The sequence below is a fragment of the Gossypium hirsutum genome, chromosome A03 (assembly GCF_007990345.1).
Source record: "Gossypium hirsutum isolate 1008001.06 chromosome A03, Gossypium_hirsutum_v2.1, whole genome shotgun sequence".
NCBI classification, from domain to species: Eukaryota; Viridiplantae; Streptophyta; class Magnoliopsida; order Malvales; family Malvaceae; genus Gossypium; species Gossypium hirsutum.
The window spans coordinates 78,448,803-78,470,558 of NC_053426.1; the positions used below are offsets into that span (position 1 = coordinate 78,448,803).

Here is a 21,756-nt window from a genome sequence, read left to right on the forward strand (position 1 = left end):
TTTTGTACATTAACCACATGAGAAAGATATAAATGGTATTTCCTCAACATAGAGACATGAAAAAAATGTTGTGGATATGATCCAACTCCAGTGGTAATTCCAATTGATATGCCACAGGTCCAGCTCTTTTCAAAATCCGATATGGTCCAATAAAACTTGGACTTAATTTTCCTTTCCGTCCAAACTCAACACCTTTCTCCACGGAGACTCATTTAAGAAGACTTGATCCCTAACACAATATTTGATATCCTTTCTTTTAAGAATAGCATAGAGTTTTTACCTATCAGAAGCCACTGTAATCTTTCTTGTATCAACTTAACTATACCTTTAGCCTTTTGAACCAGCTTGGGTCCCAAAATTTTCCTTTCACCTAATTCAGTCTAGCACAGAGAAGTTCGACACTTAAGACCATACAAACCTTTATAACAACTCATCTGAATGCTAGCTTAGAAACTGTTGTTGTATGCAAACTCAGCCAATGGTAAATGATCCTTTCAACTTCCTTGAAAGTAAAAAACACAGCTTCTCAACATATCCTCAAGAATATGAATAAGTAGCTCAGGTTGCCCATCAAACTATGGATGATAAGCAGTGCTAAAATCCAAATGAGTACCAAGAGCTTCATGCAATTTCTTCTAGAATCGAGATGTAAATTTAGGATGCTGATCGAAAATAATTAACATAGGTATGTCGTGTAATCACACAATCTCAGAAATATACAACTTTGCGAGCTTCTAAAAAGAATAATCAGTATGTACCGATAGAAAATAGGCCAACTTAGTGAACCTATCCACAATTACCCACATGGAGTCCTTCTTAGTGGAAGTCAAAATCAAACCACTAACAAAATTCATAGTGATATGTTCCCACTTCCACCGAGGAATCTTAATAAGCTATAATAAACCAGAAGGAAGTTGATGTTTCCTTCACTTGTTGACAGGTCAAACATTTAGCAACAAATTTAGTCACCTCACGTTTCAAACCCGGCCACCAATACAACTGTCTCAAATCATGATACATCTTATTTTCTCTAGGATGTATAGCGTAGGAACTACCATGTGCTTCCTAGAGAATAGATTGTCTCAACTCCATATCATTCAGTACACAATATCTTCCTTTGAAACAAAGAACTCCATCAGAATTAAATTCAAAATCAGTCATTGAACCATCCTCAACTTGCTTGAAGTAAGATAGAAAAAAAATATCTAAAGGCTACTTTTTTTTTAATTTTACTAATCAACAAAGGCTTCACTTGCAATTCAGCCAAGATACTACCATCTTCGAAAAAAATCAATCTTAAGAAAATAGCGCTAAGTTCAGTCATCACCTTACGACTTAGTGCAACAGCTGCCACATTACTCTTACTAGGATGGTACTCAATGGTACAATCATAATTCTTAAATAGTTCAATCCACCTATGTTGTCTTAAGTTCAACTCTTTTTGAGTGAGTAGATACTTAAGATTCTTGTGACCTGTGTATATAATACACTTCTCACCATAGAGGTAAGGCCTCTAAATCTTGAGCACAAAAACCACTGCTACTAGCTCAAAGTCATGAGTTGGATAATTACACTCATATGGCTTGAGCTGTCTCAAAGTATAGGCTACCACCTTTCCTTCCTGTATTAATACATATCCAAGACTAGTATGTGACACATCACTGAAAACCATGTAATCCTTTCCTAACTCAGGCTGAATCAACATAGGTACTTGAGTCAACACAATCTTAAGTTTCTCAAAACTGGCTTGTTGATCATCAGTCCATTTAAACGGAGAACTTTTTCTCAACATTTTTATTAAAGGAGTAGTAATAAAAGAAAATCCCTCATTGAATCTCCGATAATAGCTGGCCAATCCAAGAAAACTTCAAATCTCAGATACATTCTTAGGTTGTTTCCACTCCAAAATAGCTTCAAGCTTTTTAAGATCCACTTGAATACCTTCGACAAACACCACTTGACATAGAAAGATAACCTTCTTAAGCCAAAACTCACACTTGTTCAATTTAGTAAAGAGTTTCTTCTCTCAAAGAATTTATAGAACAACCCTCAAATGCTCACCATGTTCAGATTCAGTCTCGGAGTAGATTAAGATATCGATAATAAATACAATGAAACACTAATTGATGTATGGTTGGAAAACTCGATTTATCATATCCATGAATGCAGCCGGAGCATTCATAAGACTGAAAGGCATTACTAAGAACTTGTAATGACCATACCAAGTTTGAAATGAAATCTTAGGCACATCTAATTCCTTCACTTTGAGTTGATAGTAACCTGACCTTAAGTCAATTTTGGATAACACCTTCTATAACATCCCGAAATGTAGTGGTTGCGAAACCAAAAATCTGAGGTCAAAAAAAATTATTTTGATTAATTTTTAAGGTTTATTCATTGATTGAATAATTGTGTGAAAATTTCGTGAAGAAATTTTATGTATAAGTGCCTAATTTGATAATTATGACTAATTTGTAAAATTAGCAAAATGTGTGTTCTAGATAATAAAGGAGTTTTAATTGAAATGGGTTCTTAAATTGGAGGTCCTTATTTAGAAATTAGACCATTATATTTAATTTTTGACAAGAATGGGCAAGAATAGGTCAAATTTGAAAGAAAAGCCTTTAAGGGCATTTTGGTCATTTAGTAATTAAAAGAATTAAAAAGGGAAAATAAAGCCAAAATTGGTCCATATTCTTCATGGAGGCCGAATATAGCATGGGGGAAGCCATGGTTATGGTTTCCAAGCTTTCCAAGCTTAATAGTAAGTCCGTTCTAGCCTCGTTTTTAATGTTCTTTACATTTTTAGAGTCCCGGTAACTTGATTTAGCTTATTCTAGCAATAATTTATGCTAGGGTTCATATTTGGAAAAATAAACATAGGTTAAATGTGTTTATTTTGATTTTTTATGGTAGAATATGAAACTTGAAATTATGTTAAACAACTTTTGCTAAGCGATTTTAAGTGAAAACGAGTAAAACGACATAATCGGTAAAAATACCTAACGTTCATAAGTACATGATAGAGTGGGAATTTGATGTTGCCATAGAAGGTAACAATGTTCAACATGTCAAAAAATTTAAGAAAAATGGATAAATTTTAATTTTTGAGCCTAGGGGCAAAATCGTAATTCTGCAAAGGTTTAGGGGGAAAATCGTAATTTTTCCAAATTTTGAGTTAGGGAATGTTTTGAATAGTACATTAATTAAATAAGTGAAATATGATGTTTTAGATCCCGGAAAGTGAGATTTGGACCTAGAATAGGAGAAAAACTGAAAATCAGGAAAGTTGGTAAAATAGTCGTTTTGGTATCGACGTAAGTTCGTATGTTTAATAAGCATTTAATTATGCATATTTGAATGATAAATTGATATTTTGGCCACAAATACTTTAGTATTGAGTTTCAGATATAATGATTAATGTTCGATAATAATTCGATATTGGAAAAAGAACTTGTATAATTTATATGTAAGACCATATATTGTATTATGGCTTTGTATCATAACAAGAAAGTATTGACTAGCATAGTTTTATGAGAATAAGTTAAGTTGATGATATGATGAGATTGAGAATGCAAGTATGTAAGTTGAGTAGCATTTTATTATTATGCAATTATTGTTATTAGTATTCTTATTATTGAGTTATGTGACTAACCTTGAGAATTTGAGCAAGTATGTTTCAGCTATGACTTGACAAGGCATTGATATCTCAAAGTCCATGGTTGTACCATGGCAATTAAGGAAGAATTGATGAAAAATTCCATGTTCATAACATGGCATTTAAGAAGGAATCGACTGTTAAGGATACCATGTAAGACCATGTCAAGACATGGCATTGGTAAGGAAAGGATCCTGTGTAAGACCATGTCAAGACATGGCATCGACATTGATTAAGGACTCCATGTAAGACCACATCAAGATGTGGCATTGGCAATAAGACAAGGATACCATGTAAGACCATGTTTGGAACATGGCATTTGGTAAGACAAGGATACCATGTAAGACCATGTTTGGAACAAGGCATTTGGTAAGATAAGGATATCATGTAAGACCATGCCAAGGCATGGCATTGATAAGTTCTATAAGGCAAGGAAATCATGTAAGACCATGTCAAGACATGGCATTGGTAAGTTCAAAAAGGAAAAGGTTCCCAAGTAATCTAAAGAGTAAGTCAAAGAAACGACAATGTGAGAACATGAAGAAAGAGTACAGGTATGCATTTAAGGCTTATTTAATATTGAGATTGTAAGTAATTGAGATTATCAAGTATTAAGTAAGTGATGAGTTTTTAGTTATGCTTGTGACACTTTATGACATGATTGGTAATATGCCTATATTATGAAAGAGTACTCATGTGTTACGGAGATCTTGCAGGTATGTAAGCAAGCTATTAAGTAAGGTGCCTTTTGTATTCTGAGCCTTTGGTAAGGTTACCAATGAGTAAGATGGGAAAGTAAGAACTAAAAATTATTTAAGCAAATTATGACAGCATAGTAGGAAGCTAAATTGATTGCTAATGCTTATTATTTTACATGTGAAATTACTAAGCTTTATAAGCTTACTTTTTTCACTTTCCCATGTTTCAGAGTACTTAAAAGAAAGCTACGTTTGGAGGTCGTCGAAGATCACTTCATACTATCTACTATCAAGTTACCAAATGGGTATCTTTGTTTACAAATGTTCTAGTTTATGGCATGTATAGGGACTTAGCCATTTTGTGTGTATGTCCCCATTTTGTGTGTATGTCCTATGATATGGCTAAAGAATGGTATGTAAAAATTTGATAATTATTAGCTATTGAAATGGCTAATGAAGAACATGTTTCGGTGTTATGTATGCCTAAATGGTAGTTAATACAAAGAAATCATGAAAATGTGAAATTAGCATTAAAACAGTATTGAACAGCAACAGTGACGTGATCTTGAAAAATCACCAAGAATAGTAGAAATGGAATTAGGTGATGAATGAGATATATAATTAAATATTATTGAGTCTATTTTCATATGAAAGAAACATAGTAAGCAAAAGAAGTGTATATTAAGAGATATTTGAATTTTAGTGAGACAGGGTCAGAGCAATTTCTGAATCCCCTATTTTGATTTTATAAATTCACTAAAAATTGTACAAAAATAATTAGGAGCTATAGTTTATATTTATAGATTCTTTAGTGAATCTAATTTCAAAAGAAACAAACAGAATGGTCATTTGAATTCTGTACGGAGAGAAAATTCATTCGTAGTGAGGAGAGGTCAGAGTAGTCAAACAGTGCAATAGGGGAAACTTTAACTAATAAACTGTACTAATTGGCTAAACCAAAAATTCTGGAAAACAATTAGTAAGAAGATATATGAGTCTAGTTTTAGGGAAAATTTACAAATTTAAATTTTGAGTTTTTTGAATCAAGTTATGGTTTATTTAGTGACTATGATGCAGATAGGCAGTTTTATAAGGAATAATGAAATAAATTGTTTTGATTTGTCTAAGTATTCGAAAAAATTTTAATGTTCCCGGTTTGGTCCTGAACCATTTCAATTGCATGTTTTAGGGTCTCGAGGGCCCTTTTTAGGGACATATTGAATGAATGTAAATAAATTAATTTTAAAATCAAATTTTATGCCCCGAATTAGTAAGTTAAGTCAGGTAACGCCTCGTGCTTGACTCCAGCGACGGTCTCGGGTAAAAGGTGTTACACCTTTACCCCTCGAAATTGACCGAAAAAATTGTGAATTCTAGGAAATGGGTACTTATTCTTGATGGTCAATTTATTTAATTGTCTGTAATCGATTCACATCCTCATAGAACCATCATTTTTCTTGATAAACAATACTGGTGCTCCCCACGGTGAAACACTTGGTTGAATAAATCCACGATCCATAAGCTCTTGAAGCTAAATCTTGAATTCTTTAAGCTTTTTTGGTGCCATGTGATAGGGAAAAATGGACATTGGAGCTATATCAAACAACAATTCAATTCCAAACTCAACTTCACAATTGGGAGGTATCATAGGAAATTTTTCTGAAAAAACATTTGAAAATTCCTTTATAGTACAGATGTTACTCAAAGCGAAGCTATTAACACTGGTATCTAGTACATAAGCTAGATATGCCTCAAATCCCTTTCTACCGATTCTCTCAATAGCAATAGCAGAGATTACATTTGAAAAGTAATCTCTACGCTCCCCTACAAACATAATTTCCTTCCCACTAGTCGTCTTTAGTGAAACCCTTTTTGAAGTACAATCTAGACTGACTTGGTGTTCGACCAACCAGTCCATTCCCAGAATTAAGTCAAATTCTCTAAATGGTAATTCCATCAAATTGGTTGGAAATGTTTCACCTTGCACTTCTAGTTGACATCGTCTTTAGTGAAACCATTGCAGATTGCCCTAAAGGACTAACCATAGAAACAACACTAACAGTTTCTTCTACCATATTCAGTTTATCAGACATAGAGCAGGCAACATATGAATGAGTAGAACTTACATTTATCAAGGAAAAGTACTGTATAGAATTAATTGTAAAAGTACCTACGATGACATTAGCTGCATCATGGTCTTCTCTATGCCTTGCTGGATAAACTAAGGCAAACTATTTTGCTTCAGTATGGTTTGCACCTTAACCAGATGCTCTCTGTATCGTATTACTAGTACTATTATTCCCTCATCCCCTTTAATTCTGATTATGATTTGATTGCGGTGCTTGCCTTTATTCTTTCATACACAGACAGTCCTTAATTTGATGCTTCAAAGACCCACATCTCAGACATGCACCTAATTTCCTCCATCATTCCCCTTGATTATGTTTCCCACAGTGAGCATATTCTTGAGTCTCATTTCCAGTATCAACTGCAAGTGGGTTCTATCACGATCTATTATCATTGGCTCTCTTCACAGGACGCGGGTTAGAATTCCCTAAGCTAAATTCTCTTTTAATTGGAGTTTTGATTTTATCTTTCTCTTAACCGGAGTTTTGATTTTATCTATTCTCTCATGCTCAATACCTTTTTCCTCTTTTAGAATCTTGACTTTATCAACCAAAGTCTCAAAAATTCTCTCATGCAACATTGCAACTTGAACCTTTAAATTGTATCTCAACCTATTCTTGAGCTTTACACACTTATCTTACTCTGAAGCTATCATCCCCTGTGCATAACGGACTAATCTCAAGAATTCTACCTCGTACTCAGACACTGTCTTATCCACCTGTTTCAACTCAATGAACTCAAGCCTACGAGCTTCAACATATCTCATGCCCATATATTTCTTCTGGAATGCATTTTGAAAGTACTCCCAAGTTATCCTCGCAGCTTGGGTACCTTGAACAACTAGGCTGCCACTAGCAGTAAGCTTCATCTCTAGGAAGCAACACCATACCCTTTAGTTTTTTTTTTATAATATAGTTCAAGTCATCAAGAATTCTTTTTGTAGCTTCCATCCAATACTCAACTACTGTAGGGGTTGTCCCAACAACTCCCTTAAACACCTCAACTCCATTAGATCGAAGCCTCTCTGTTATATATATACAACTCCTAGTATCAGTTTGGCCTCTAGCTACACATTGTAACACTCCTCTATAGAGCTTGTGATATAGCATCATCAACAGGATGAGGATTAGCTTCCTCATTAACAAATTCTTTAAACTCCTGATTCTCGTTATCCACAGTAGGATTAATTTCATTAGGATTAACACCAAGATCCGGTGTGGGCACTTGAGCAGTAGATGACTTATCCTGAGCCGCATGATGACGTGAACCACGAGTTCGTACTCCAGGGTTATTCATCCAACCTAATGTCTTTTAAAATATCCTTAGTTTTAAAGATATTCTTAATTACTCAAACGTATTTAAAATCTTATGACCAAGTATCTTATAACATAAGTTTTCAATATATATCTTAGTAAGTACATTATTTAAAGAGGAATCAACATCGGCGTCTTGGGTTCTCAGAAATTTAATTTTTAAATTTAATATCAAAATATTAAAAAAATATTTTTTAAAACATACATGTCAACTCAATTAAAATTCACAGTCCAAGTTTTGTACTCAACTCTGATACCACTGAATGTAACACCCCAAACCCGACCTAGATATTACGGCCAAATTTTGAAAGTTACACTAAAACCTATTGAAAACTATTGCTTAATAAAAGAAACTATGTTTAAGTAGTTTTTGTGAAAAACTTAAAATTTTAAATACTAATTTATTTACTTTTTTTGAAAAAACTTTTAATTAAAGCACAACATTTGAAAAGTTTCATTATTTAGCAAAAAGAAAGTTACGGAGAAAAGAGAAAAGAATTATGAAAAGAAAACAAAATGAGAGTGTGAGAGGGGAAGGAGTGGACGGTCACCAAGGGTAAGCTCCCAACAAAGCATTCAGGAGGGGAGATATGAGAATTAGGGAAAGTAATGCACAATTACTTTGGGAAATTCATCTTTTCAAAATTTAAAGTGTGGAGTTATAAAAAAAATGATGAGTAGGAGTTACATGCAAAAGATGGACGGTTTTTACATGAAAAAGGTCAGCTAAATTTTGAATGAATTTTTAAAAAATTAAATGATATTATTGAGGCTAGAACTTGGGTCTTTTAGGAGTTACTAAAGCTACTTAAGCACTACACCACTTGTCATGCTTATTTAATAACTAACATTTAATAGAATTTTGGGATGTGACATTTACTTGGTTTTAGTTATTTGCTTTAATTAGTGAATTAGTGTGTTTTATGCTACTTTTGAGACCTGAATTGGCTAAATGCTCCATAGGGACCCTATTAATTTATTGAGTGTTGTAGGAAGTCAACAATGGCTCAAACATGAACAAAAACATAACCTAGAAGGGAGGTATCATGATATTGAACCATAAAAATCATGATACCCCTAGCAGTGCTTCAACGAAAAGGATTGAGGCTATCTACAGTGGTATCACGATACTTAACCTCTTAAGGATCCCCTATTTCAAGACTGACGTGGATATCGCAATATCAAACCATAGGTGTCACTGTACCCTTGACGAGAGGAAACAAAAAATGATTGCAAGGGTAGTCCTTGTCCAACTCCAATACTAATCAAAACTACACACCGGAGGGCATTTTGGACACAATTTTTGGGTTATAATCAAAACAAAAAGCCTTCTTTTAGTTGAGAGAAAGAGGCGACTTTACACATTATTCATCTTTTACATCTTTTAGCTTAGACTTTAGTTACTTTCTTCATATTTTTAAGGTTCTTGCTTAAATTTTTTGATTTTGTCTTAAGTAGTTGATAACTCTTGAAAAAAGTTATATTTCATGCCTTTAGATCTAGCTAATTCATGTGCTTAGGTACATTTAGTTGCATTTTAGGACATTCCATTAGTAGTTTTCTTGTTTTAGCATCACATTAGGAGCTTGGGTTGTACTTAAATGTTAGTTACTTTTAATTTCTTGTGGAAGGGTTGTGTATGGTGGTGGATTGGCATGTGCAGAATGAGGAACAAGAAGTAAAGGAGTGAAAGTTTGTCAGGGCAAAGGGTTGGACAATTTGTCAACACAAATGTCATGGAAATGCCATGAAGATGTCCAATCAGCACTCAAAGCGTACCGATTTTAGGCCTAGTCGAACTTGTACCAGATATATCTACTTGAGAAAGAGGGAAGAAAATCATGGACTGTTGGATTTACCCTAGGAAAAAAGATAAAAGCCAAATGAGGAAACCCTAAAAAGGGTGGAGAGAACAAAAAAGAGATCCATAGGAAAAAATAAAGGGTAGCGATTGAGTAGAGACGGGAAGAGGAAAACGAAGGCAGTGCCTCTCTGCCGCCACAGGACACTGTATCTCTGGAGTGTGGGCTGGATAAGCGAAAGCTATCTCCCTCGAAGTTCTTCCGTTACTTCTTGATTACTTTTCATGAATTGATTTGATGATCATGATGTTGAATGATACTTTGGATTTGAATTTTAATTTCCAACCCATGAGCTAAATCTCATAGGGTTGGGATTACTTGATGAAACTCTTATTTTCTTTAATGACTGAAGCGTAGATCTGCTTAAATACACTATTTCATTCAATGGTTTTTTTAATAAAATTTCATGTTTGCAAACTCTAGACATAGATGGATGTACAACATGTTTATTAAATTAATCTAATTCAGACAAGGTTAGGTTAATGAGATTGAAATTGAATAATATGAGCAAGTGTTCGACGGAACACTTGTAGCAACCTCTAGACAAAGAGCAGCGTTCATATGGAAAGAAAACAAAATAGTTTAGGGTACCATGCTAAAGACCTATAGACATATATCGTTTAAGGTAAGGTAACTTGAGGTCTTGTTCTTGAAAGAAGCAAGTGGAAACAGAAAAATATATAGACTTTTTCATGCCCTTTTTAACTCAAATTCATGTAGTTTCGTAGCAATTCTTGTCAAAAAATATAATATAATTATAAAATAATTAAATTGTACAAATTATTAACATATTTAATTTTAATTAATTTTAGAATAAATTTTCATAAATTTTGATTTAATTTCGACAAATTTAAACAAAGGGTGAAAATTGGCTCAACAGACACGATTAGAAGCTCAAACCATGAAATGATTTCTGAAGGGCTCAGGTGAATTAATTTTTTAGCCTAAGACAGTCCAAATTATGAATATTAATAAATAATATAATTTATTTTAATTTTAATCCAATTTATTTTGGGTTAAATAATTATTATTTATTATATTATGGAAATAAGGCCTAGTTGTGCTAATACGAAAGACTAATCCAAATGAGCAATCGGGCTGCCCAAAATCGTTCAAAATGTTGACCCAATCAGCTCAAATAAGCTGATTTATTGACTTGCAAATCGTCCCTTGAAGTCTCCTTGAAATCTCATTCAAACCCCTTCACTTATTATGCTTTGTAGATTTTCCCTTAGCCAAATATAGCAAGTTGAAATCATCAACAAATGCATGAGTGGTGGCCGGCCATGGGGAGAGTTAATGGCTGATATTTCTTTTCTAAAATTAGTAGCCAATCCCACCTAAAAATACCTCCCTTTGCTACTCATTTCAACACATTACTCAACTCAATTCATTCACAACACATTCTCTCTTCACTCACTTTTCTCCCTCTATTTTCCATTTTTTTCTTGTCCCTTCCTTTGCCAAGTTCTCCTCTTGAGAAAGAGCCTTCTTCCGCCTTGGAGTAGCAACACTCAAGTGTTCGTAGAGGCCTCAAATTGATAGAACAAGCAGAGAAGAAGAGGAGCACGCTAGTGACTTCAAAGAGACACTAGATTTGTTTCTAATTCCCTACTCTTTTATTTTCTTGATTTCGTTATGAAAAATACTTATTGTTTTGTTACTCTTGATTTAATTAAAATTGCTTAAATTTAATTCGTGTTAGATTTATTGCGTTCTATTACTTAATTTGTTAAAAATCATGTTTGTGTTGTTATAGGCCTTGCTCATTTGTTCAATTAAATAAATTTATATTTATGTTATGCTTGCATTTAAATTGTAAGGTAACAATTGAATTAATTATTTAGGTGGATTGAAATTGTAATTAATGGACATAATATTTAATTGGTGCATGTTTAATCTTCTAAGTTAGCTAAAGGTTAAATTAGCGACAGTATTAAACAATACATTAGCCTTGCAGAACTTGCAGATTTTGTGATTAAATTGTTTCAATATAGAGATTAATTTAATTTCATAAGTATGTATGTGCATTAACACATTTGCTTATTAAAATTTGTTTAATAGATTGGATTGACATAAAGATTTAGTTAAGAGATAAATGGATTTTGGTAGGTGAGTATGTTCATAAGTTAGCAAATTGTTGAGTTGTCGTGAATTAAATTCGTAGCAAACATATCATGGTTCTGATAATGTTAAGTTCAAGAATGCAATTGATCTAGCACATTTGTGTCATAATGATAAAAACTTGTTTTTGAAATCGTGCATTGGAAATTGTTATTTTTATTTTACTTAGTTTAAATTTTAATCTTAATTAAACCCCTTTTCAAATCATCAAATTTTCACCACGAACTTGTTAAATTATTCATTTCATAAATATTTTTTTCCACAGTCCCTATGGGTACGATAACTCGACATTTACTTGTTACTTTATTACTTGTTGCGATTCTGTACACTTGTACATTTTCATCATTCCAGCAGGTCATTTTAGAACTCCTCTGAGTAGTAGGTTAAGTATGGTTTTCCCGAGGCATTACTGTCAGTAAGTGCAGATTCCTAGTAATCTTGACCTTCCAGATCAACATCGTAGACCTTTTATCCTTTATCTTCGTATCTTCGCCATAACATTTTTAGTTGTTTACTTATTTGTTTGCATATTATTCACGTGATTATTCTCAAATTTTCCATTACATTCTTACTTTTGTATGGTCGGGTCATAGCATTTTCCGTTATTGCACGCATCATTATTCCTTCAAAATACCATTATATTCTTATCATTTTTTTTCATAACATTAACCTTACCTCACTCTAATAACTTGGCCAGATTATACTGTTCTAATCCCTGTGGAGACGATCTCACTTATCACTTTATTACTTGATTCGACGTGTATACTTGCACAATTTGCATATCATTTCACAGGCGACAAGTTTTTGGCGCCGTTGCCGGGGAATGGCAATTGGTGAAATTTGGTTTTGTTATTTTCTTTTGTTTTCTTAGCTTTATTTAACTTATTTGTATTTAATTTTTATAGGTTTGACATCAGTTTATGAGAAGAGGCATCCCTACTAACAAAGAGTACCCTTTTGACCTAGACATTGAAAGAACTTTGCTAGTATGGCTAGGGAAGGAAATGATCCTAGTCTCAATGATGATCCCATTGGTTAGGATGTTAATCCTACTGCTCATCGTGTGATAGATAATTAAGATAGACCAATTCGGGAACATGTTATTCCAATTTTCGATGATTTGAATCCAGGAATAGCCAGACCACACATACAAGCTCAGCAATTCGAGCTGAAATTGGTAATGTTTTAAATGTTGCAAATAGTAGGACAGTTTGGTGGATTACCCACTGAAGATCTAAGATTGTATTGAAGACTTTTTGTAGAAGTCTGTCACTTGTTTAGACAATAGGGTGTTCCTTAAAACGCTTTGCGGCTTAAATTTTTCACATGCTCTTTGAGAGATCATGCAAAAGTGTGGCTGAATGCTTTGCCATTGGGAATAGTGGCATCAAGGAATGATCTTTTCCAGAGATTTTTGCTACGGTATAATCCACAAAATATGAATGCTAAGCTTAGAAATGACATCACATCTTTTCGACAAGTGGAGGATGAAACGCTATATGAAGCTTGGGAACGATTAAAGAATTACTTTGAAAATGTCTGATGCATGGATTCCAACACTGGATGCAGATGGAGATATTTCATAATGGGTTGAATGCATATACGAGGATGGTAGTTGATGATTCTGCCAATGGTACCTTGTTGGGTAAATCTTATAATGAAGCGTATCAAATTTTGGAAAAAATTGCCAACAATGATTATCAATATCCTACCACAAGAGTTAGGACATGTAAGAAAGCTATTGGCACTATGGAGCTTGATGCAATCACTTCATTGGTTGTGCAAGTATCATCTTTAACTAATATGATCAAAAAAAGGAAGAGACCAACTACAATTTAGGAGATGAAGGCAATCGAACTATCGTTTGTTTATTGCGGTGAAGACTATGTGTTTGATGAATGCCCATCAAACCCAGTATCTGTATACTACATGGTTAATTTTAACCGGGATAATAAACCTTATTCCAACACCTACAATCCATGGTGGAAGCAGCATTTGAACTTTAGTTGGAATAATCAAGGTGTGGGGAATTTAAACAATTTTGTGAGACAGAATGCTAATACTACATCGCCTGGTTATATTCATCCTATGGGGAGGCAAAATGCTCAACAAGGTCAAGCATCATCTTTTACCTCTATTTAAGCCTTACTAAAGGAATATATGGCCAAGAATGATGCTATAATTCAGAGCTAGATTGTGTCCCTCAGAGCTTTTGAGAATCAAGTGGGACAGATAGCGAATGTTTTGAATTCAAGGCCACAAGGAGCATTACCAAGCGATACTAAGAATTCAAGAACACAAGGGAATGAACAGTGTAAAGCCATCACTCTCAGAAGTGGGAAACACTTGTATGATGTTGTTCAAGACACCATTGTAGAAGAGAACAATTCTAGACTCAATCACCGAAAAAATTCAGAATCAACTAAAAAACACATTACACCTGAAAAGGGTAAATAGGAGAATGTTGCAGTAGAATCAAATCATGTTACCAATAAAAATGCCACAGCAAAACAATATCAGCAACCTGAAGGACGACCACCTCTACCTTTTCCTTAGTGATTCTATAATTCTAAACATGATGTTCAATTCAAAAGATTTTTGGAAGTCTTGAAGAAACTCTATATCAATCTGTAGCTAATAGAAGCTTTGGAGCAGATGCCCAATTATGTGAAGTTTATGAAATATATACTGTCAAAGATTCACAGATTGGGAGAATTTGATACTGTTTCTCTCATTGAAGGGTGAACAACAATGTTGATGAATAAATTACCTCTAAAGTTGAAGGACCCAGGGAGTTTTACTATCCCATGTTCAATTGGAAATCATTATGTTGGCAAGGCATTATGTGATTTAGAAACGAGTGTAAATCTAACGCCTACGTCTATTTTCAGAAAGTTGGGAAAGCAAGACCTATTACAGTTACATTGCAACTAGCTGATCGATCCTACGCACATCCGGAAGGTAAAATTGAATATGTGCTCGTGAGAGTAGATAAATTTATTTTTCTGCAGATTTCCTTATTTTAGAATGTGAAGCTGACCAGGATGTGCCAATTATTCTTGGAAGACCTTTTCTTACTACTAACAAGACTTTAATTGATGTACAGAAATGTGAACTGACCATGAATGTAAATGATCAATAGATTACTTTCAATGCATTTGGTGCCTTGAAATGCACTGATGAGAATGAAGAATGTCACACCATTGGGTTGATAGAAACAACATTAAAGGTAGAGTTTGAAAAATTTTGCTATCGCAATTCTGATAGTGATAAAGACTCACTTGAGCGGAGTGACGCAATAATTTTTGAGAACCTTGGTGAACTTACGAAAGCCAAGCAGTTTGTGGATAGACTAAGGAAGAAGTTTGAATCCTTGGATTTATCAGATCGCTCTTTCAAGCCTCCTAAGCCTTCTATAGAGGAATCTCCCACACTGTAGTTGAAGCATTTGCTGTAGCATTTAAAATATGCTTATTTGGGAGAGAATAACACTTTTTTAGTAGTTATTTCTACGGAGTTGACACTCGATCAATAGGCGAGGTTGTTGGAAGTACTCCAATGATCTAAAAAGGCGTTGGGATGGACAATTGCTGACATCAAGGGAATCAACCCTGCTATCTGTATGCATAAAGTTTTATTGGAGGATTGCCATAGCAATTCTATTGAACAGTAGAGAAGGTTGAATCCAATAATAAAGGAAGTTGTTAAAAAAGAGATTATCAAGTGCCTCGAAACTGGCATTATTTATTCGATCTCTGGCAACTCATGGGTAAGTCATGTACAATGTGTGCTGTAAATTTAAATATATATAGGATTTTTCCTATATAATTTGTCACCTTTTTACTTAAATTTGTTGTTAAAACCGAGTAATTTCTTAATAAATTAATGAAATATATGAAAATATGAAATTGGGACATGGAAATTACTAAAATGTGATTTTATTCTTTATTATATAGTTTTCATGCAGAAAATGGCTTCTTTTATATTAATTTAAGTATATTATATTTTCAAGCTATAAAGTGGGCCATGCATGATTAAATTAAATAATAAAATATAAATTTATATTTAATAATTTATTTTAATATGTTTCATTAATAAATTGGGTTTTAATTAATTAAGTAAATTGATTAATTAAAGTGGTTAACTTACATTCTTTGGTCCTTTAAATTATCTACTAGTGCTGGACAGGTCTGAGAGCTTTTTGTTGATTACAAAACCATCCAAACGGAGGACCAAGTCAACCTAAAATTCGGCTGCATGTGGATGTTCATAAATCAAATTTTGGTTTAATTACACAAGGTCCTTGAAGAGTTGAAGAAATCGGAGATTTACCCAGAGATTTGCAATTGACGGAGTCCTAATCCTGATGATGTTGTGGCACTTAAATCAAGCAAAAATCAGCCACATTTCCACAAATTGTGGCCGGCCACCCTTGGATGAATTTGCAAAAGATAGACACTCCTATGTTTAGCAAACTAGCTCCCTTGCCTCACCTATAAATAAGACCCCATTTCTCACTTTTCTAATCATCCCTCATCCCTCAATCATTCCTCACTCATTCATCATTCTCTCCTCCCTCAACTCTCTTAGCCCTCACGCCTGTCATCATCTTTGCATAAATATTTTTAGCAAATTAGCCTCTTAAAGATCCCTTGGTCAGCCACCTCGGAGAGCGGCCAGCAAAGGAACGAAGTGAAGGAACGAAGGAGCCCTCATTAGTCAGAGTCTTGGATGATGGCCATTTTGATTTGGGTTTAATCATTCTTTTCTTTAACTTAATTCAAGAATGTTTGCTATGTGTTTACTGTTCTTGTTTACAACAATGATAGCTTAATTTTATTTAAGCTACGATGATTACTTTGATTGAATAATAATTATTTGATTCATGCTTATAATGTTTGTGCCTCAATCGATCATGTTTTCAATTAAAATCAAGTCTGTATTTCGTTCATACGTGATTGAAATGCACCTGAATTAGCTGAGTGATCCTAGCCAGACGACGGCTAATGGGCACATAATTGAAATGTGCATGCTCAATTTAGATCCTAACCGGATTAAATTGCAGGTTGCATAACAACCCTAACCAGGCTCTATTATCTGCATAGCTTTTAGATTTGTGTGATTAAGCTGTTTCAAACCTAACACGTCCCTATTACCTCGCATGAATACTAAGAAACCCTTAGTAAATAAGGATCAGTAAAATGCGTATTTACTAAGTAAAGGATTCCAAACGGACCTAATGTGGTTTCCAAACTCATGAAATATCGAGTTGCCATGGGATGTTTTTCCGAATATTGATAAGCATGTTGATAATAATTTGAGTTTAATTAAAGTAATTGTCCTAGCTTATTTATGTTATAATTGTTGCTTATTGTGTTAATTCTACTAAAATCTATTTCATTCATATAGTTGCACGTTAGGATAAATCACATCAAGGATCATTGCATTTAGTTTAATATATTTTAATCATCACTTCTTAATTATATTGTTTTTATTTATCAAATTGTTAATATAATTTTACACATTAATTGACTTAGCACAAATACAATTCTTGTGGAGACGATAACTCGATACTTACTTATTACTTGATAACGACTGTGTACACTTGCACAAACTCTAGCGTTATAAGTGCCTAAGAAAGGAGGTGCCATAGTAGTGAGTAATGATAACAACGAGCTCATTTCTACTTGCACTATCACGAGGTGGAGAGTATGCACTATCGCAAGCTTAACAAGGCAACTAGGAATACCATTTCCTCTACCATTTATTGACCAAATATTTGATAGATTAGTTGGGAAAGTCTTCTGCTTTTTCTTGGATGGTTATTCACGGTATAATCAGATTGTTATAGCTCCTACCGACCAAGAAAAGACAACTTTCACTTGTCCATATGGTACTTTTACATTTCGTCAAATGCTATTCGGGTTATGTAATGCCCTGGCAACCTTTCAGTATTGTATGATGGCCATATTCTTGGACATGGTGGAAAATTTTCTTAAAGTCTTCATGGACGATTTCTCTGTATTTGGCAATGATTTTGAGGATTGCTTGAAAAAGCTGGAATTGGTTCTATGCCGTTGTGAAGAAATAAAATTTGTTTTGAATTGAGAAAAATGCCACTTCATGGTTCGTGAAGGAACTGTTCTGGGGCATAGGATATCGAAGCGAGGGATTGAAGTGGAAGGAGCAAAAATTGAAGTAATAAAAAAATTGCCACCTCTCACCAGTGTCAAGGGTATTAGAAGTTTTTTAAGTCATGTGGGATTTTATAGAAGATTCATTAAGGATTTCTCGAAGATATCTAAAGCCTTGTGCACTTTGCTAGAGCAAAATAGACTTTTTAATTTTGATGAACATTGTTTGGTCACCTTCGAGGAATTGAAGAAATGGCTGGTAGCAACACTAATTGTAATGGCTCCGGAATGGACACTGCCTTTTGAACTCATGTATGACGCCAAAAATTATGTTGTGGGAGCAGTGTTAGGGCAAAGGAAAGACAAAGTACTATAAGCAATAAATTATGCGAGCAGAACCCTCACGGATGCGCAGTTTAACTACACCACCATTGAAAAGCAGTTATTGGCTATGGTGTTCGTATTCGATAAATTCTGCTCTTACCTAGCTGGTACCAATGTTACAGTCTACATGGATCACTCTACTTTTAAGTATTTAGGAGCAAGAAAGATGCCAAGCCAAGATTGATTAGGTGAATAATCTTGTTGAAGGAGTTCGACTTGGAAATTAGAGATTGAAAGGGGACTGAAAATTAAATGGTTGATCACTTTTCAAGGTTAGAATCTGGAAATGAAGATGGCAATGACAAACTTATTAAAGAAGACTTTCTAGATGAGCAGCTATTAGTTGCCATGGCATTACCTTCGTATGCTAATATAGTGAACTTTTTAGTACCTGGTGTGATGCCACTTGATTTCAATAGCCAAAGAAGATGGAAATTCCCTATGAATTATGCCAAGTTAGGGCTGAAGTTTTTGCACAATAACATTTTCACAAGATTTGGTACACTTCAGGCAATTATTAGTGATGAAGGATCTCATTTTGGTTGCAAGCTAGTGGCTAATGTCTTGCATCGGTATAGGGTGAAACATAATATTTCCACGACATATCATCCCTAAACAAATGGACAAGCTAAGGCTTTTAACAGAGAAATTAAGAAGATTCTAGAAAAAGTGGTGAAGCCAACTCGTAAGGATTGGTCCTCTAAATTAGAAGAAGCTTTGTGGGCCTATCGTATTGCATTTAAAACACCATTAGGGATGTCACTTTTTAAACTTGTTTATGGAAAGTCATGTCACCTACTTGTTGAGCTCGAGCACAAAGCATTTTGGGCTATTAAAAAGCTAAACATGGATTGAAGCATTGTTGGCCATAAAAGGTTATTAGAGTTGAAAAAAATGGAAGAATTCAGGGCATAAGCATATGAAAATGTTAAAATGTACAAGGAGAAGACCAAGTGTTGGCATGATAGAAGGATTATGCCAAGGCAATTTGATCCAGGGTAACATGTGTTGTTGTTCAACTCTAGGCTTAAATTATTCCCTAGTAAATTAAAATCTTGTTGGTCAGATCCCTTTGAAATAGCTCAAGTATACCCGTATGGGGTTGTTAGTATCAAAGACCTAAAAACGGGGTCACATTCAAAGTTAATAGACAATGCTTGAAGCACTGCTAGGTGCTCATGTGGATCGTGACAAGCAATCCATTGACCCGCGAGACGTTTGAGTTAACAGTTTTGTTTTTATTTTTCCTTTCTTTAATTGCTTTACTTTCATTTTGTTTTTATTATTTGTTATCATTAATTATTTAATGTTGTTTTATTTCTATTTTTTAATCTTAGTTTAATAAGTAATTCTTTTTCTAGATTTTTGGAGATAGAATAAAAGTGTGGGATTATCAGTTGTGATTCTACAAAATCAACTCAGCATAGTCAACTACCATTTCTACTGCTACATGTTTTCCTACGGCAGCACCCTCAACATCTTGCAGCTCTTTCGAATAGCAAGTGTTGCACTCCTTAAAGTAATTGGAGCAAAGGATTTTTGTTTTTGAAATTTAGCAATTTCAACTAGCTGAAGAGATGGTCAAGGCCCAAGAGCAGCAAGCTCAATATTGGACTTATGTGAGGAGCAGATATTTGGCTCTTAAAAGATCCCTGCAGAAGAACTTTACAAAAACGATGCCAAACTTCCTTGCCTTCCCCATCTATTTGCTCCTAATTCCTGAAGATGCAGAGGAACTAACTCAAACTCCTACTGCCATAGTAGAATTCGCGAATTTGGGAACCACTGCCAATGAAAGGGACACTATTGCTGATGAGCCTAAAAAGATGACATCATTAAATTGTGAGAATGACGAAGAAGAAGCAAAAGATGAAACTGCCACTACTGCCACCACGAAAGGTAAAGACCCTGTTCCACCCACCCCACGAGCTTCCCTGACTGCACCAGACTGTGACATTAATCATCTTATTGATGAGCTCACAAAAATTGATAAGGAGTGGGACGAAATGAACCCTATGAAGAGGAAGCTGTGGTATATAAAGTCAGTGTCTGTAAATCCACTCGTAGGCTGAATGAAGTAACTACACTTCAGTCTAAGCTAGGGAATTATTTTTCCCCTACCCCATGCTTTTTATTTCTTTTGCCATGACATATTCTATCCATATCTGTATTTTTGTTTTTCTATTACATACCTGAACATGCTTTGAGGACAATGCATCCTTTAGGTTTGGGGGTGTATTGTGCATTTAGGCTGCATTATATATCTTGCACGTCTGCTCATTCTAGTTTCATTAAATTTGTTTTGCCATTGCCACGTAACTACTAAGTACTGTTTTGCCTATGCGAAGTACAATATTTACTTATGATGTTCAATGATGAGCTTAAATTCATCAATTCCCTTAGAACATGTGACAGTAGATCAGGTCAATTTAGCTTAAGTTAGGTTGCTTGAAGATTACCTCCTAAAAATGAGATGTCATAACCTCAGTTATTTTTGGACTATAACAAGTATCTTTTAATGAACTTATAGACTTTTGAAGCCAAACTCAGTTACTTGCCACAACATTACTTAAATAAAAGATAGTAGACACTTAAATACTTAGAATTGCCAAGTAAGTTAGCATCACTTTGTTTGCTCCATCATGCTACTGACTAGAAAGGCGAGTCCAAGTAAAAGTGTGTAATAAAGAAAAGAAAATTAGGGGCACTCCACTGTAGTAACCGGTTGAGTATCTAAGGAGGTAGTTGTTTACTCCATCCATCTTCTAAGTTAAAAGCCTTAGCTTCAAGAGTGATTTTTATTTAAATTGTGACATGATTGAGTACTAGGGAATTCAGTGTATGCTCCATTATGATTATCAAGTCAAAGAATTTTGTGACATGCTAAATCCCCTATATACTTTTAAAAAAAAGAGAGAGAAAAATACAGATAAATATTTTGAGTAGACTTAGAGCAAAGGTTATAAAGTAAATTGAGTTTAGGCAACAAATGAACTGAGCAAATTAGAAGATGTTTGCTATGGCCAAAAAGCACACATGAGTACTTAGGAAATTTTGTTTTTAGGGAGCAATTTTCTGCACTAACTTTGCTAAGCAAACCTTTGAAACTCGAACAATTTTTTAAAGATAGAACATTGCTGAGAACTGAAGTATATATTGTTCTTAGAATGAACTAGCAGTACAAAGTGGTTATGTGCGTAGGCAAAAATTTTTGCATTCATGCATCCATGTATATTTTGCTAATTGTCTATGCTTAGGTACATTTAGTTGCATTTTAGGATATTCCATTAGTATTTTTCTTATTTTAACATTACATTAGGAGCTTGGATTGTACTTAAAAGTTAGTTATTTTTAATTGCTTGTGGAAGGGTTGTGTATGGTGGTGGATTAGCAGGTGTAGAAGAAGTTAAGGTGTGAGGTTTTTCAGGGCAAAGGGTAGAACAGTTTGTCAACACG

At 34.3% G+C, this 21,756-nt stretch overlaps 1 non-coding gene across 1 annotated transcript; it reads right to left on the reverse strand.

The window, feature by feature from the left end:
• Positions 1–13,229: 13,229 nt before the first annotated feature.
• Positions 13,230–13,335, reverse strand: LOC121226894 (small nucleolar RNA R71). Its single transcript, XR_005924591.1, has one exon. It is a non-coding gene; the product is annotated as a small nucleolar RNA R71 (small nucleolar RNA).
• Positions 13,336–21,756: the final 8,421 nt, after the last annotated feature.